The sequence below is a fragment of the Triturus cristatus genome, chromosome 7, assembly GCF_964204655.1.
Source record: "Triturus cristatus chromosome 7, aTriCri1.1, whole genome shotgun sequence".
NCBI classification, from domain to species: Eukaryota; Metazoa; Chordata; class Amphibia; order Caudata; family Salamandridae; genus Triturus; species Triturus cristatus.
The window spans coordinates 1,278,871,077-1,278,890,712 of NC_140590.1; the positions used below are offsets into that span (position 1 = coordinate 1,278,871,077).

General features: G+C 44.3%; 1 non-coding gene across 1 annotated transcript; it reads left to right on the forward strand.

Annotated features, from left to right (window-relative positions):
* The first annotated feature begins 18,876 nt into the window (after window positions 1–18,876).
* TRNAK-UUU (transfer RNA lysine (anticodon UUU)) lies at window positions 18,877–18,949 on the forward strand. Its single transcript has one exon. It is a non-coding gene; the product is annotated as a tRNA-Lys (tRNA).
* Window positions 18,950–19,636: the final 687 nt, after the last annotated feature.

Consider the following 19,636-nt stretch of genomic DNA (forward strand, 5'->3'; position numbering starts at 1 on the left):
CACTTTACAAGTGACTGACTGATTGATTGATTGATTGGATGTATAGATTATAAATATGCAACTTACAACTGAATTAGGGGTCCCGAATTTTGATGGAATATCTTTTGACCTTCTAAAACTTTAGCCTACAGAATAGCTGTCTCAAATTCATAAACTCAGCTGATCCACAATTTGTCAATGCAAGATGCATTAGAATTATTCCAGTCTTGGATGATGCACAGTCTAGCCATGGCTATAGTCTTATATATACATTCGACATATCTTCACAGAAATGTCACATCAATACCAAACATAATGCTCTGAGAAGTCAGCACCGGTTTATACTGCTCTAATCCTGAAATCTCTTCAGTAACCCCAATCCTAAACTTTCTTAGATGAGTCCAGTCTCAAGCATGTGTCAATTGGATGGCTTAAGCATTCGACATCATAGGCATTTAGAATCAGCCCCACCTGTGTTATCTGTATTGATTGAGACCATAAATACATTATTTTTGATTGATACAAATGCCAAGTTTAATAGACCATTTAGAGGGCAGCTTTTACTGCCCATCGTCAACGGAATCAATAAAAATCCTATATATATCGTGCATAGATAAATTTTGTCTCAGCGCTCCCAAATAAAGTTAAATGATTTCAATTTTATTGACCTGCAAAGTCAACATATTATGTTTAATGAAGATACCTGATTTGTAGATACTTAAAAAATCACTGAGCAGTATATTGTCTCTAATTCTGAAAAAGTAACAAATGTCTGACAGTCATTCCTCTTTGTGCCTAATTTTTTCAAAATTTTCTGGAAAATGCCATGAATAGATGAATCTCCCCTCAATGGTTTATAACTGTTTATCATTGGAATAATAAACGATTTGCCACATTTCTCCCAAATATGATGAATGGCTTGAATGACCTTAAAACAAACCTGCTTAAAATAAATTGGATCAAAATATTGTTGCAACATTAACTTGTAATCTGTGCCAAAAGTAAGTTAAGCAAACAGCATTTCTCTGAGGATATTATGCCAATTTTTGCAGGGATGTGGGTAGAATATTTCAGATGAATTATGAGACTTTATTAAAAAGTGCAATGCACAGCTGCGGAACCGGAATCAACTTCCATTAACTATGAGTGGGTATTCTCCCCGAATTTTTGTATCTAGTTCGCGCTATTCCACTTTTTATACCCAATACTTTTTTTTGTAGGCTGGATTCTATAATTGGCAACTTTATTTGGGCATATCTAAAACTCAAGTGTGCTTTATGCTTTCTATAATGTTCTTTAGGTGAAAACGAGTTAGCCCTCCCCCATTTAGAATTCTTCTTTTGTATAGAGAAGGAGTAGTGTATTCACGGAATGGGATTCATGCACTATGATAGTACAACTTAGTTTTGTGTACAATCACAAAGGGGAGACAAGAGGGGTGTTATGAGGCTCACGCCTGCCCTTACTTACTCAAACAAACACAAAAATTGGCATAATATCCTCAGAGAAATGCTGTTTGCTTAACTTACTTTTGGCACAGATTACAAGTTAATGTTGCAACAATATTTTGATCCAATTTATTTTAAGCAGGTTTGTTTTAAGGTCATTCAAGCCATTCATCATATTTGGGAGAAATGTGGCAAATCGTTTATTATTCCAATGATAAACAGTTATAAACCATTGAGGGGAGATTCATCTATTCATGGCATTTTCCAGAAAATTTTGAAAAAATTAGGCACAAAGAGGAATGACTGTCAGACATTTGTTACTTTTTCAGAATTAGAGACAATATACTGCTCAGTGATTTTTTAAGTATCTACAAATCAGGTATCTTCATTAAACATAATATGTTGACTTTGCAGGTCAATAAAATTGAAATCATTTAACTTTATTTGGGAGCGCTGAGACAAAATTTATCTATGCACGATATATATAGGATTTTTATTGATTCCGTTGACGATGGGCAGTAAAAGCTGCCCTCTAAATGGTCTATTAAACTTCACTGGAAATTGTAATTGCATGTTGGATTTTAAGTATGCTCAGTTTGACCAAACCTTTATTGCAGCTATTTCCTGCCCTTTTTACTAGCACTAGCGAATGCATTATTGACACTGAGTATATAGGCTTTCAAGGCATTCCATACGGCTTGAACAGGAGATGTGTTAAAATTATGACTAAGAAATTTCTGTATTGAATTACTTATGTATTGGCAATGTGCATTCTCTTTTAGCAAAGTTTTGTCGAAGGTCCGCCTTCTATCATTCAGCCATGGACCCTTGATATCTATTTCAATCAACAGCAGTTTATGGTCAGAGTTAAACATGGGACATATTACCATGTTCGCTATAGTGATCATAGTTCTTGCAATCAGTGGCATGTCTATATGTGAATAATGTCCATGCACAACTGAGCAATGAATAGATCCACTTGCATTGCCTTTTAGTGAGCGGCATACATTTTTAAGTCCATAAACTTGTGTGAACTTCTTACTAGCACAGGAAACTTAGTTCATTCTTAGGGTAGCTAAGCAATTGGTTGAATCTAGCTTATAGTGTATTACACAGTAAAAAATCACTATCTGCTATCATTTAACCAGGCCATTTAGATAATTTGAAAGAAAATATTCAGTTATGTGATGGTCATCTGCATTAAACCCATAAATTGCACAGATGAAGAATGTGTGTTGTTCAATTTGAGCCTATATAGCCACCCAACTGCAATATGCCTCCCTAAGATTTTGAAAAACTTTGCATTGCCCATTACTCGTGCCAAGTACAGCAATGCTTCCAAATGATATTTCTTGCAAGATACATTCTATAACGTTAAATCGCATCTGAGTCAACCGCTTTTGGGTCTCGCGCCTAGCGTTGCAGTGCGTGGCACTGCTCGCGCAGCGCGAGACTTCTTGTAGGGGGTTTGAAAACTGACCTAGGAATCGCACACGCTTGTGCGTGTGCTTTTCCTTTCGGCCCACGCTATTGGCCTTTGCGTGCATCTTTTTAACAAAGACAGCACGCAATTGGCCAAAGGCAGGCGCATTGCTCCGCCCATGGCCTAAGGTGTCGGTTACCCGCACTGCAGCCATGTGGTTTCAATTATCGTGCCCAGACACGGGCGAGATAATTGAAACCACGTTTCGCTGTGGCGCGCACACGCGCACCACTCGTTTCTATGCTTCCAATAGGCAAATTCACACGTGATTCCACCAGGGCAATCACTATACAGAATGGAGGCAGGAGCAGTGGTGTACTGGCAGTAAGGTGGGTGAGCGTAATAGTGCCAAGGATCATGCATAATTTTTTTTTTCTCACCGGGAGCACACTGCAGCCCGAATAGATTGCTCAGCCGTGATTATGGAGACTGCGTCTCTTTGCAGCCATAGCGCTTAGTCCGCAGTGCAGCTTCCCTCACACTTTTATTTTTCAAGACATTGTTTTGTTGCATTTTATATAACTTGAACTTCACCCGAAGGTATTGGAGCGCTTTACATAATAAGCGCTAGTTAGTTACATCTCACAAGGTTACATCACACAAGGTCACTCATATTTCCTTAAGGTACGGAGAGATTTAGCGATTTGGCCAGAATAACCTGGTAGCTCTGGTCGTAACGCGAGATCCTCTCCCTTGCCCGACATCTTGAGAACATGTCAGGGCCACTTTTACCATGTCAGTTCTGCTCTCTGGAGTCCCTAGGCATCCGCCTGTCACCTTTAGAGCACAGTGCGTGACCTGGACTCTGGATTCACCATAGCACGCGCAGCATTCTGTCTCCGAGTCCACTCACTGCAATTTCATCGCCTTCAGCTGCTGCACGGCTGGTCCCGCGAGTATGTCCTATAACTTAATTCAGTGCGCAGGCGGGGGGTTTCCTACAGGCCTCGGGGACTCCGGCAGGCTTTCCTAGAACTTGAAACATGGTGAGGAGGTTGTTTATGACTCTTGTCTTGAGCCAGTCACTAGCGATTCTGATTTATGTTTCGGTCTTCAACAGGCTCGTGGAAATAAAAGTGTGCACCTTTTTAGAGGTGTACGAGCCAACAAATTAACAGGGAGAACCAGAGCCGAATCAAGGGTCGGGCTCGTAAATGTAAAAAAAAAAGTGCATTCCTTTAACTTCAAGATTTGACACTAATCGGGCACATTATATATAGCACTGCAGTGAGAAAGTACTTATTAAAAGTAGTAATTTTATGCAACTTATAGTTTGAACTCACATATTTTAAAGTGCTTTCATACACAATAATGAAGAAAAGAAAGTTTTGGTAAAATAAAGTATTTACATATGGTCACACAATGTAAGCAGGTAAGCTGTGATTTATACAGGTTTTTTTTCACTTTGTGCAAATTAGCTAGAAAATGGGTATCTATTTGTCTTTCCTTATGTTAAGGCTTTGTTTTTACTTTTCAGTGCATGTTTCTGCAGTTCTTAAAATACAGAGCAAACTCGACCCAAAGGATTTGAGCCGAAGCTGAGACTCAAACCTGGTTCCTCAGTTTGCCACTCTGATTGTAATGCAACATCTTGGGTAGAGGGTGAGATCAATCCGCATGCATTTATTCCCAATTCACATGGGTATATCAGTGCTTAATTTGTGCCGGAGTTTTCCAGTACTGACACTGGCACTCATTTGTTAACACCAGCACTTGCGTATCACAGCCCACCACATGGTGGCGCTGTTTATTTTTGTAGGAGCACATCTGTTACCAGTTAAATGCACATTTAAAAACATAATGGTAGAGCGACCAGTCCATTCTTATTGCTCTGGATGGCTTGGAATTGTCCAAACTGTGGCATTTATAGAAGTGTGCTGTTTAGTAGTGAGCTTTATAATTGGATGTGGCAGTGATGGGATTTCCAGTTTGTTGGGCAGCTTGCAGTGGCCTCCTGAGCAATAAAATGGGCCCTGACACTTGTTTACTCAAAAATTAAGCACTGGGTATTATATTCTAAGAAATGTGTTACAAAAACTGAACATAAACGATACTATAGGCCAGCAAGCTTGTGTGTGTGTGTTTTTGGAGGAAGGTGGATCAAAGCATCTAAGATCTAAAGCTTTTTAACCACCATCGCTTTACCTTATGTGTTGAAATTGGCCCAAGAGACCTTTGGGTGTTCGAGCACTCTAATATTATAACATAACGTAACCTGACATGACACAATCATCAGCATGAGAATGCGAGTGGAGTATGCTATCAAGTCTACAATTGGAATGAGTTGGCTGCAAGTGGGTGTTGTGGACATGAGTGGCATGTAGTTGCTTTAAGAGGTGGCCTATTGGCTCTTGATATGGTTGTTAAAATCCATATGTTCTTGAAGGCAGAGTGGGAACTCTGCAAAGGACTGAGGACAGTATTTCATTTTACACAGCAATCCTAGTGTCAGCCTATAGAGGAGCATGGGATAGAGCACAGGGAATGGCACTGTGACCAAACAAAGGATGAGGGTCTTAAGTGGTGCGGATACTGAGGCAGTGATTTTTAGGTCTCGCTGAGACAGTGCATGAGCTATCTCTTCTAAACCTTTTGTTTCCACCAGTGGGCTAAGGGACAACCCATTGCATACAATTGGTCGACTTCATTTTTACTCTGGCACGCTTGATATTGGTCAACTATCGTAAGTGCCATTAACCCTCATGTGTTTGTCTCTACCCTGGTGCATAAATGCTTTACTTAAGTCCTTCCAGTGCTCATTACTAGGTGTATTTAAGCATTCTACTGGAGTGCTTCTTTTTTCAGCTACCTCACTCATGCACTTCTGCCCCCTCCGCTGTCTGTTACACTTGCCCCCATCCTCCTATTGTTAGCATTGTTGCATCCCCCCTCCAACTATTCCGCACTCCTTCCTTCCATTGTTACCTGTCTACAAGCAACCCACCAGCCCTCCATTCTTCCACTGATGTTTGTCATCACCTAGGCACGCGCTCTCCCTCTTTTTGTTGTTACTTGCCTCACCCACCTTCCCTGTCTTTCTTCTTCTGTTATTGCTTGCCCCACCTATCCTTTCTTCTTCGGTTTTGCTGGTTTCCACCTACTCTCCTGCACTCCCTACTTCTGTTGTTGTTGCCCCATCCCTTCTATTGTTGTCAGTGTTGCCTGCCCCTCCCACCCAATTACCCTGTTTCTGTTGCCCATGTTGCCCCCCTACTGGCATTCAAAAAGCACCCTGACGCGGACAATTCTTGCCGCATCATAGAGTTTTCTTTTATCTACCGGCATGTTGGCTCTAAAGTATGCGGCTGCCATTTTTTTTCTGTCTGTTTATTTTTGTTACAATCACGGCACCGGTGCTTTAGCTTTAAATATCTCAAGCTAAAGTGCCAATGCGGCAATTGCTTCAAAAGTAAAGAAATATAAAAAAAATACTTGTTTCGATATCTTTCCTTTCAAAGCAATTTCAGCACCCACGCTTTAGCTTAAGATGTTTGAAGCTAAAGTGCGAGTGCCACAGTTGGTTTTTAATGCAATAGATCTGGAATCACTGAAAAATGTATCTATTGGTGTTACATTATCATTAGCACCGCCAATAGCTCAAACTTTCACTAATGCGAGACCTATTGTATTGTAAATGCTTGTTGATCTTTGTAAGCGATATGGGTTTGCAGCAGGAAAACAATATGAGTGTTTTATGTAGTAAAAAAAGCACTAACTGCTCTACACTTATAGGGATTATTCAGCTGCCAAACATGTTTATAAGGCTTAAACTTTTCCCTTGACCATTCATTAACGATTTTCATATGGACATTTTGCAATACTCTTTTATTATATTGCCTCCTTTTCTACAAAATTTAAAGATTGCGCCACCACTACCCCTCTGTAACAAATACTCAAACTCCCTCATATTAGATGGCGAACCCCCATCCCACATGGAATTCAATCCTTGAATTGCCATCAAGAGCCGATGGCATAGCTTTTATTGTTCAAAAATGTTATAAAGTTATCAAGTGTTCAACATTTATTACTTGCTGTCAGGATGTATCTAAATTAACCCAACCTATTTGCTATTTGTTGGACTTGGCCCTTTTTGGCTAAAGTTCCTCAACCCCTTCGGTGCTGCGGATGGCCCCTGGCCGTCCCACGTGACGGGGGCGTGTGCGGAGGACGGCCGGGGGCTATCCAAATCCCGCCCACTGATCAAATCGCCCGCACCGCGGCGGAATTTGCGCTGCAGTCAACGGGTTAAACTTTTTGTCTTCCTCCTTGACCTTTTTCTGACATTATGTTGCCGACTTAGATGCTTTGGGCACTTTGCCACTGCTGATCAGTGTCAAAGTGCAAGTGCTCCCTGTATAAAGTGTTATGGTAATTGGTTGTCCATAATTGGTACGTTTGTCTTACTAGTAAAGTCCCTAGTAAAGTGCACTATGTGTGCCAGGGCTGGTAATGCAAATGCTACTAGTGGGCCTGCAGCACTAATTGTGCCATCCACACAAGTAGCCCTAAAAAGAGATATCAGGCCAGCAACTGTAGGGCCTGCACGCAGTTTGTTAACTGCCTTGTTGTCCTGACAAGTGCACCCACTTGCCAGGCCTTACCTTCCCTTTTTATGCACATCAGACACCCCTATAGTAGGCCCTAGGTACCCCCCTGGGCAGGATGCAGTGTATGTGAAAGGTACGACACTTACTGAGGTGTGTACCATGTCATGACAGTGAAATACTGCCAAATTTGTTTTTCATTGTTACAAGGCCATCTTGCCCATTGGACATAATGGGGAATGCTGTGTCCCATGTTTCCAGCATATCTTCCCATAGGCATAGGATGGAGAGATTGAGTTTAGTGTGCCTGAACTCAGAATTTAATATCACATCTTTTTGAGAAGATAGTTTTTCAATTGTGTGCTTAGAACCCACGTTCTTAAAAGTGGCTGGTTTCTTGTCTTAAACCATCCTGTGTGCCTCTGCCTGTTTGTGTATTGACCATCTGGGTTTTGATGTGAAAGGGTCTAGGAAGTGTCCTGGCCCCAGGGAGGAGAAGGTGAGACAGCAACAGGCTGGCCTGCATTTGATGTGGGGGGGAGGAGTAGCCCCCTGGATGTGAAGAGGGCTGTGTTGCTGCCACAAAAGGATGGCTCCATCTCCTGCTGAGCATCTGGGCTCCAAACCCTGACTATCAAAGGAGGAGGGAGTGCACTGGCAGGAAGACACCCAGGTCTGGTTTGGACCGAGGTCAGAGCCCCCTGAACACAAAGACTTCAAAGGCATTTAGGGGTATAAATGTGAGAGCTGAAACCCCTTGTAGGAAGGTGGAATCTGACTAATGGTTGCCCCCAACTTTTTGCCTGGTATTTGAGTGGTTTTTGACTAGTCTGGCTGGGATCCTGCTATCCAGGACCCCAGCCTATCTGCTTTCTCCCTAAAGCTATTGTGAAGTACCCTAGGTACAAACTAATTGGATGCTGAGGATGCCGTGACAGTCCCTTGTAGATGGTACCCTAGGTACCCAGGGCATGGGTCCCTCAGTAGGCCTACCAGGGCTGCAGCACTTATTGTGCCACCCTGGGACAGCCATACAAACTGACACCACCAGACCACTACTGTAGTCTGGGTAAGGTGGTGCTAGCACCCCTTACAGGGATATAGGTACCCTATATCCCACCCCATTACAACACATATACTCTCATAGGTCACCCCTATAGCAGGCCTTGGTAATCCTACAAGGCGGGGTGCTGAGGTATGTGTGAGGGGGACCCCTACATGAGTAGGGCCTCTCTGCAACCTTCGTAAAATCATTGCTGGGTTGTTTGTAGTGTAGCCATACCATATACTCTTAACCGCATTATAAGTCTATCGCGATAACGCGATAACTTGAGAATGGCTACACAGAACCATATCGTGTTTGGTGTCAAACATGTAGGAATCATACTCCCAGTCCAGCCATGGGCATGAGGGTACGATTCCCCCCTGCTAGAGGGGCGATATGGGAAAAGCGGTAGAATTTGGACACCAATTTAAAAGTGCACAAGTAACACAAAATGGCTACTGCCCGCCACCTACACGACCCTGGCTGGCTGTTGCTGGGGAAAACCCCAGCCTCGCCAGCTGGACAATAGGGCTCCTGTGGCAGGGAGGTGCTAGCATCTCCCCAGACAGAATAATGTGGATTGGAACAGGGTGGGTGCACCAAATGTCCTTTCAGAGTTGCACGTAGGCAGCTGCAGAGACCTCATTATGAATACACCGCTTGGAACCGGTTCAGGGGCATCCTGCCCCTCGCCCAGGTGGGAAACACACAAAGGGGAGAGGGTGTAGCCACCCTTTCCCGCCTCACCTCTCATTGGTGGACACTACTCTGGACACTCCCCTAATCTTGGGGATAAAGGTGAATAACGTGGCCCCAGAGCCTCAGATTAATCTTGAACTTTACAGTCTTGACCTTCGACTTGCTGCTGCCCAGCTGACGGAAGAAATCTCCCTTGGGATAAAGCAGTTATTCCCCTGCTTGGCAGGCACCTGAAACACTGCAAGTGACCCGGTTGGAAATTCGCTGCTCTCACAAACTTCGACGACTTCCAGAAACCTTGAGGTGGGTTTCCAGCGCATCCCAGAGGCCAGTGAGTGTGCTCAATGAGTTTGGGCACCGTGGACCGCGTGGGTGCCGAGATCCCCAATACCCCAGGACACCGGCCACCTCTTGCGTAGCACACGCCCCTGACCAGAGGGGAAGTTGTGCTTTGGCCCGTTTACGAGCCAACCACTCTACAGCAATTGTGCCAAAGACCAGCACCCTAGCCCCCTCCGGCGGCCCGTGGGTGCCCTTTTACGCAAATTGCCGCCTCCCACGGTCCCTTGTCTCTCGACTTGTGGGCCCTAGCGGAGGTCTATCTTTACAATCAAGAGTTCCCCTGGTTGCTCCAGGCCTGCTCTACAGTCTCCTCGAGGGAGACCTCTCCCAGACCTCGTGGGTCTGCACTGTAGCAGATTTGTTTATTCTTCGTGGGTTGCGGTTGCCAAGGCTTAGTGGATCCAATCCGGACACTAACACCGCAGCGACCCTCATCCGACGTGGGACAGTCGCCCTCCTGAAGCTGGCCTTCCTTGAAGCCTCCCGGAGCCAGTGGCTGCAGGTGCAAGCTACACCACTTTCCACCTGAAGCACCCGACATCGAAGGGCTCTTTGCTTTGAGCCTCCTGGTCACTTTGCCGTGACCCAGACTCTGTCCCCTCTGCTTTCAGGTTCTTCTCTACAATCTTCAGATCTTTGATCTTCACGGCATCATCGACGCTTTTGGCTAGCAGAACTTTTGACTATTTTCCCATTGAAAATCAGCCCGCGACCCGACAGCGGAAACGACCTATGCACCCGGCTTCCCTGGGGCAGGTAACAGTGGTACCTCGGTACTCTCGTGGAAGTGGGCTCTTCAAAAGCTTAAGTCTGAAGTTTTAACTTTGTACTCCTGCTAGAAGTATTTTTAAACTGTTTATTTCCAACCGCGACATTCTCCATAAGCTGTAATAGAGATCCCGATAGCAGCTACTTGCACTGCACGTGCCTCCCGTGGGTCCCCTTCCTCATAACCTGGGGTGGATTCTTAAGGGGCCAGCGATCCTGAATGCCCTAGGCATTGCCCTAGGCATTGCCTGTAGAATTGTCGTAGTTCTTATACCACTTTTTTAGTATATGGTTTGGTCCCCCCCTGGGGCCCAATGTTAATAGTGCTATTTATTGTGTCTATCAATGCTTGTTTGATATTGTAACTTTGCCACAGCTTCATAAAGAGACTGTGGGATTCTGTCTAGAATAAATACATATATTTTATATATATACCTGTGTGGGCTACTCTTTCATTTGGTTATTCAAGAGGTTATTATGGTAAAACAATAAGCTTAACACTCCTTCAAGACTTAGCCTGAAGGCTGCTCTCCACAGCTACCACTAGGATAGCTTTCTTTAAAGGTTGTCTTAAACCTATCATCAATAAGAGTCGAATTGGACTGGTGCAAGGTGTCCCTATAACTAGGAGACAGCATATGCCAGGCCAACTTCTCACACCCCTGAACTCAAGACTGAAACCCAGACTGAAAAAGGATTGAACCTACTTTGTGATCAAGAGGAACCTCTGCCAAAGAATAACAGCTGAAGAGACTAAAGAGAAGGACTGCCCTTGCTGAGTTTTCTGGGGCTGGCCTGCAGTTTGCTGATTTGACTACGGAGAGGACAAGGGCCTTTGCTGTGTGCTGTGTCCCCCTGCTTGTGAGGACTTTGCTGTGTGCTGTGTCCTGAAGTAGCGTGTCTCCAAGGGCCCGAGGAGAGCTGGTCCCCTGTTGTGGAAACTCTGGAACATAAAAGATTCCAACCGTGTCTCCGCGATGCTTGTTGTGTGGTGCTTTTGCACGCCTGAGACTGCTGTGTGGTCCGTGGTACTGTTTACAAGGCGCCCCGTGATCGCATTGCCCCCGCAGCGTGAAACATCGTCCACGCTGCTGTATTGCTGTTTGTGGCCTGAGCCGTCATCGTAACTGAGGCTGTGAGTAAGAATCACCGCCACCGGCCCGAGCCGCAACGTGCTACAGGATTTCTGGAACACTGCCGTGTGGTCCGTGGTACTGTTTACGAGGTGCCCCGTGATCGCGTTGCCCCCACAGCGTGAAACATCGTCCACGCTGCTGTGTTGCTGTTTGTGGCCCGAGCCGTCATCGTAACTGAGGCTGCGAGTAAGGATCACCGCCGCCGGCCTGAGCCGCAACGTGCTAAAGGATTTCTTGAAGCTAAGAAAGCCGCAAGGTGAAGGGATTGTGATCGTTGTTCACCGAGAGGAATCTGCCCAAGATCGTCAATGAAGGAGAAGGCAGAGCCGAACCTGTCCGGCTACAGCGTCGCCTAACCATGGAGCTGCACCGTCATCGTGCCGCCCAGCAGGACTTCTGACGAGCAGGGAGAGAGAGGGAGCAAACCAGCGCACCCCCCCCCCCCCCAGGTAAGGCTTGGACTCCGGTCGGGAGCCGCAAGCATGTGTGGCCTGGGGAGGCATGCATGAGGAGTACAGGAGTGCTCCTAGCTCTCTCCTGCTGCACCGCGTTAGACTCGCTGAGTCCCAGAGTGGCCCGTATCTGCCCAGCAGTACCGGGCCGCCCTTTAAGCGTATGACCGTTGTCTCTGGTGTTGGGGCCTAGTGGGGGCCCAAGTTGACCGCGTAGATTGGCGTACTGCATTATTTCTTACATTACGAACTGCCTGATTCTTGCATTATGAATCGCATTATTTCTTGCATTATGAACTGCCTGATTCTTGCATTACGAATCGCATAATTCCTGCTTTACGAACTGCATTAGTACGTGCATTAAGGACTGTTATTACTACATTACGAACTGCATTATGAACTGCATAGCATTGCATTAGGACTGCATTAGATCATTGTGAACTGCTGATTAACACCACAAGAACCTATAAGTGATTGCTGGCCTAATGACCGGCAAAGTGAAAGATTACGAATACTCATAGTATTCCTTTTGATAAAGATACCGCTATTTTGATAAAAACCAGTGTGGTATCCATTTGTGGTGTTATCACTGTGTTACTGGGAGTGTGGTTGCAAATACTTTACACCTTGCCTTGGAGATAAGCCTGGCTACTCATGCCAAGCTACCGGGGGGGGGGGGGGGGGGTGAGCAGGGGTTATCTAAGAGGGTGTCCCTCCTTTCCCTGACTAGAAGCAAGGGTCCCTATTTGGACTAAGGTACCAACCTCAGCCAACTAGAGCCCACAGTTCTAACACTATTCCAATATATATCAGTTTTTGCATGATTACTACTTGGGTATTAACCAAGATCCTCTGGTAAATCCAATTTACCCGGCTCCGAACCATTTCTATGATTATTCAGCACTCCATGAGCAATTCAAACACATATTCAGATCAGCGATCATACCACTGACAAACCCTAGAGAATGATTAAAGTATTACATTTGAATTTATCAGGACGATTGTTTTATTAGCTTTTTGGTGCTTCACACATCATTGCAAAAGTGTGTATGTAAATTCCTGCGTACGTTCGACCTAGAGGGTTCTTGTAGGTAGACCTGGTTTGATCATTTTGTGGAGCTGCCATTTTCGCTCTGCCGTTAAATGGCAAAAATATTATATCATCTACAGAGAGTGGGGCAGTAGATCGCTTTTACATAGATCTCCTGTCGGAGAACGAAATTCCCCACATATATTCAAATGCTCCTAGGTCTATTGCCATGCTCTTAATTCTCGTGAGAAGGACATTTGTGTCTGTGCTCTATTTGCAAATCAAAGCCCCACTCAGATAGGATTTGAAAAACCTTATTAAATAATTTGACTACAAATGCACAGGCATCTTTGCCTTCAGCCTGTTCATTAATACCCAATTCCCATAGATTGCATCACCGCTGGCAGTTTTTCAAGTCCTCAACCTTCACCTTTAAACTCATCACTAAAGAATCTTGCTTGTCCACCTATAGTTTGATCCTGTAGGTAGCTTGCTCATTTTCTGCAGTACGTTTTTCAAGATCAGTCATCCGGTCTATAATTGTACCAATAGTATGAGCGATTGTCTTATTTGATTAACAGATTTACTTTTACTGAACCTCTCAGTGTGCCTCTCTGTGCTGGACACGTATTTTTGTTTTTGTGCGATTGTGAGCATAAAGTTTACTACACCTTGACCAATGTTGCCACCAGTTACTGACTGTCTGCTACTTTTTGGCCACAGTATCACAACCTGGTCTGGTTCAGCATCTTTGCCTAAGCAAGGAATAGCTTTGGCCCCCTTTCTGTAAGCTGTTGTTCAGGCTTTTAAGGGAGTCCAGCTTGGGTTTCAGACAGCGACAACATGTCAGGGATGAGATTATTTGACTCTTTTGGTGCTTTATTATCCTAATCCTTCATTTTATGTATCAGATCCGTTGGTTTATAGTTGGCTTTGATCATACCTCTCTGAACTTGCACCTGTGTCGTATCAGCAATCATTTACATATATTGATCTTGTTACTGGCATTACAACAACAAATGTCAGCGATACTTCCATGGAGTCACGACTTGAAAAATACTTAATTTTAAAATACAAACAAGGTTCTTATGACGCTGCACCAAGACTCTAATTTGTTCACTCTCCAGTTCTTCCACCACAGTAATGGTTCTAAGTGTGATTTCAGTGGCACTATTTAAACTGTTATCAGCATGTGTCAGGAGAGAGACAGTGCTATCGGAGGTTTCTGGCATATCGCCTTGAGAGACAGTACGACAGTGCAGACAGTGCTGACTCTGCAGGTCGCACCCTCAAGCGGTGACTCAAAGACTCGAAGAACAGAATCTGGACACAGTAATCTGTGAGCTCCCTCATCTCTAGAAGCTATTGCAGTCTCTAGCTCTGTCACTTTTAGAACAGGCAGATATTCAGCACACACTCAGACTGTCGTGGTTATCTTTGTATGGAAAACTGGAATCTGCTGCTTCGCATTTTGCTGCAATGCCCTTGGTCCTGTCGCAGCAGGTCATGGAGTCTTCCCACCACGCATACAAAAGGGAGGAAAGTAGATCAGCTAATGCAATGCCACACATGTTGCTAATTCCTACTCTAGGGTTAGTGTACAAAAAAAAGGCTCAGCCTGAAGCTAGGATTAGCAAAGGTGATCTGTTCAGTCAAGCAAACTCTATTAGCCCTCTTTCGCCTCATAACCTAGTGGAAAAGTTATGTGTCTTGAAACAAGCAGTCCTGTGCTGCAATATTAGAACTCCTACTTGACTAAATTGTTTAATCTTGGGCAAATTATGTTCTTCCTTTACCCTTTTGTCCTTATCTGCCATCCTCTCATTGGGTGAAAGTGGGGAGGAGCACACTGCTTGCATGTAACAGCGCAATTACTCCATAGCGTCTATGTAGTTTTAATTCGGGAACCGCATCTTTCCGAGTAGCGAACAAATAGGTATAGTTGAGGAATACGGCTGAGACGAGTGTTTGACTAGAAGCTGAACTCCCCGCTGATGAAACCATGAAGCTTCAGTAACCATATGAATAGATAATTCAAGTATCAGGTAGTATTAATTAATTGTACATCTAAGCAAGTATGCACTTTGTTTTTGTTAGTTGTGATTAGAGAAATAACTATAGGAGTAGAACTAGTTTTTTGACAATTACTATACTAGGTTGTGAAGAATAGCCGAGAGGGGTAGGCTTGAAACATGTCAACCATTAGGGTTTGGGAACATTAATTCCAACAATCCTAATCATCCGCTGTTTTTAATCTTACCAACTAGGGGTCAGAATAAAGTAACATTACCCACTAGCCAGGTAATTTTAAACACACTTTCTTTTACGTCACTTTTTCCCTGTAGGAACACCTGCCTCTCATAGTCTGAAAATCAGTGCTCCCGCATAGTTCGTCTGGTCACAGCATGCCCCGTTCCACAGCGGAACGGGAAGGACCCTGTGATGAAGCATTCCACCAAGGGGTAACCCTGGTGGGTGAGGGTTTTACGAAAAACGTAATGTTTTTCCCAAGGAAAGGAACGACCTTAAAAAGCAGCCATAATTTGGGTAAATTGGGCCCATAACATCCCTGGGAGCAGTGTCACTGCATCTGCTGCACTATTAATAGCTGCACTCTTGATGGGCCACATCCCCTGGGTCTTACAGACACAGTCCTAGATTGCGAAGCTCAGAGGCCGAGCCTGATACAACAAGGTAGATTGCTCTTCCTTGCCACATGCGCCACTGACAGTAAAGTACAGCCATAATTTGGATGCATTAGGCCCTTTAACCCTTGAGGGCTGGCGTGCCACTTCACTTGCTACACTATTGATATCTATGGCCCTCATAGGGATCTCTTCCCCTTGGCCTCGCAGCCATGCTCCATGGCTGCGAGACCAGGGGCCGAAGCTCCCTCCCATAGGTCTCACAGCACTGATCTATGGCTGCTAGGCCCAGGGAATGATGGGCCTTTCCTGGGCCTCGGAGCTCAGGGTCATGGCTGCGAGGGGCATGGGGCAAGGGGCCAGTGGCATATTAATTTTGCCATGGCCCCTGATGTAAGCAAGTGATGCTGGACAGTAAAACCGGCATAATGTGAGTGCATTGTCTCAATATACTTTAGCCCTGGTGCCATTACACCTGCTGATAACTACACCCCTGAGAGAGGACTCATTTCATAGGCCTCTCAGCCGTGGCCCAATGCTCCAAAGCCCATATGGACAGGTGCCCATTTCCATGTGCACCTAAATATGTTTGCAAGGCCCACAGGAGGGAGAACCTCTTCTGGCCCCTGCAGTGGTGGAACATTGCTGTGAAGCCCTTGCTAGAGAGGCAAGACGCATAGCAATGTGACATAGGCCCTCCTGCACAATAAAAGAGCCCCCTTGAGCTGTCCACTGGCTGCACAGCCATAATTCGTATAAATTGCCAACCTAATACCTCTGGGGCCCAATGCCACTGTACCTACTGCACTACTGAAGGCTGTGCCCCAGACATAAACCTATTAATATAGTCTTTATACAGGACTGTGAGGCATTTGCAATCTGGTCGAGAGGTTGCCCATACCCTAGGTGTCGCAGTTCTACAACATGGCTATGAGGCCTATGTTAGAAGCCCCCACTTTTCTAGGCCCCACAACCATGCTCCTAGTGCTGCGAGGTCCAAGGTAATACATTATGTTATGTAAACTCCATGTATTTTGTCTACCTGCTAGGGGATAGTTGATCTTATAAGGGACTCAAAATGACAATATTTTAAAACAAAGGGCGTGTGAGCTTGGTTGGTACATTTAGGGCTGATTTTTAATTTGTCAACCAAATGCTCTGTGTATAAAGTGGTAGTGGTTTGGCTCTGGTCCTCTGATAAGATTTAAACATGTCTTGCTTTTGTATCCTTATGTACCTTTCTGACTCCTCCTGTCAGCTTTTAGATACGCTAATCACTCTATGTAGCACTTAGGGGCATATTTACGAGGAAGTGGAGGATCGCGGCGTTAGCCTCCTTGGCTTAAAGCCACGCTTTGCCACTTCTGAAAGGCAGGGCTGCACCGTATTTACAAGGATACGGTGCCGCTCTGCATTTCCCCCTGATCTGGCGCTGATTTAGCCGCCTAGCGCCAACGCAGACACTCTTGCACCATAGTGCAAGGGTGCCTGCGTTGCAGGGAAAGATTGTTAATGTGCAGGAAGGTCCCCCTTTCTGCACATAAACAATCTGAAATGGCATTCTGTAGCTTCTGTGCTGCTTAATGCAGCGCACATATAAGTTGCAAAACGTAATTTTTCGAAATGATTGTTTATGTGCAGGAAGGGACACCTTCCTGCATATAAACAATCAATGGCCTTTTGCTGTTTCTATGTGTGCTGCACAACGCAGCACACATGGAAACAGCAAAAACAAGGAGAAATTAAACATTTCTCCTCATTGCGCCAGAGTAAGACCAGGTTTTTTTTGGTGCTAATTTTGGCGCTGCCTCGTATTAACGCTACCCTTGTTAATATGGGGCAGCGTCAAAATCAATGGATGTTGCAGTAAACGCCCACCACAACACCCATTGCCTGCCCCTTTCACGTTAAGTATAGTGTGAAAGGGTGACTTATTTACAAGGCAGCGTTAAGCCACGTGAAGTGGCTTAATGCTGCCTTATAAATAATGCAAATCCCCTATCACTACCACAACGCTAGAGAAAGTGATGTTTTGGTGGTGATAGGGGCTTGTAATTATGCCCGTAAGTATAGCGTGAAAGGGTGCCTTATTTACAAGGCAGCGTTACGCCACATTAAGTGGCTTAACGCTGTCTTGTAAATAAGGCAAAGCCCTTATCACCACCACACCGTCAGAAAAAGTTACTCTGTGGTGGCAATAGGGGCTTGTAAATATGCCCCGCAATGTTGGACATCTGACTTCTCGTTTACCTGCTCCATCCCTCTCCCCAGTCTCCTCTGCTTACAACTACCAAAGAACCACCCTTATTTACTGGTGAGTCATGATCATCATTGTGATCCACATAACGTGACACCTATGACTAGGGCATATCATTGCATATTAAAGTTAGAAACCAGCTTTGCACGGTATTGCATACATGACCCGATTCAGACGGGAAGCTCATGATTTTTAAATTAAAAAATGGCTTGAATTTTGCTGGCTCACACCTGAAATTGCCTTTGTTGCAATGTAGCCTATGGGGGAAATATATTCCCCTGATTTTAAGTTTTTTTCAAAACCTCCCACTTTGCAGTTAGAAAATGTTAAAGTATGATATTCCCTAAGGACTTGCATCTAAATCAAATCAAGGCAGCGAGTCCCCCAGTGCACTACTGTGAAAAAAAAGTTTAGATGAGTAATCACATACCCCTCAGATCGTCACCCCCGGAGGACGTATCTTCATCATCCAAAATAGTAAATCGCCTCCGGTAGACTTCAATAGGATCACCCCCTATGGAAAACCCTACACACCCTGCTAAAATGTTTTTTATCTTGGTGGATTTTAAGGGATTAACACTTCAAAAACACTTGCTCTTATCCTCATTGGAAGTTTAAGAGGTTACAAATGTTTTCCTCTCCATTGATATTAGTGAGACCGTCCTCCAAAACCAATCTCAGCCACCTTGACTCGTGCCCATGTGTTTTTAAAGTTATAAGGGTGCTCTGTTGAGGCACATTTCGTTCCTTCTATAATTTCCCTATTAATGATTTATACTCCAACTTGCATTATAGCTCCTGCAATTATATATCGGACTGCATTCTTTGATATAGTTTTTTTAAAAAAAGTTTTTAGTTTGTTTAGCCACTTCCATGGGTGCACATTGCCCGTCTGTGAACTCATAAATTGAAATCCTTAATGTATGAATTTGCTTTTCAGAAGGAATTAAAATCGTAAAATGTGCGCGGAAAAAAAGAATTGTTTAACCACAACGTAGAAGCATACTGTGACATAGTTATTCCTTTCAGTATCACCGTTAGATACGGAGCCCGGATAGCTCAGTCGGTAGAGCATCAGACTTTTAATCTGAGGGTCCAGGGTTCAAGTCCCTGTTCGGGCGGATCCTCTTTTTTTCTTAATTACAATTTATAGATAAAATGTTGTATTTTTTTGTGTCATTGATTTTATAGCGTCGGCATTTGAAAACAATTATAAATAAATAGAAAAGCTAGTTTCGTGAAATACAGCAGCTACCTTTTTTTTCAATTTCAATCGCTCTTTTAGTGCACGATTTTATATCGCCTACGGATGCTTCAGAATGAAATCAAAGTGTAATAAAGTGTACATATACTGTTTTGAAGAACATCGTAGCCTAGACCTAGATACATACTTTCAGGTTATGACACGATGTATCTGCGTTTGTCTCGTCGTTGACCGAAAAGAAAAACTGTTGAGGGGTATTCATGGGTATGAAAAGAAAGATATTAGTTTAAAGGCTCGTTTTTGATGCCTCTTTATCGTGTGGCAAAGTGTGTTTTAAACGGGTGTCTCTGTAGCACGAGAGCATACGTGACCATAGAAATAAAAGAAAGAATGCATTTATTGCATTGGACTGTAAACGACACAGAGAGCTTTTGAGGAAACGCGCGCCCCAAACAGACTTTACTTGTCCCTGACTTTTAATACCTTCACTGGCGTTCCGAGACACAGTGTTGAATTAAAATGGGGTTTAAAAAATACTTTTATAAGTACGTGAGATTCCTTGTCTCTCAGAATGTGAAATTATGCGCATAGAAGAAAGACTCCG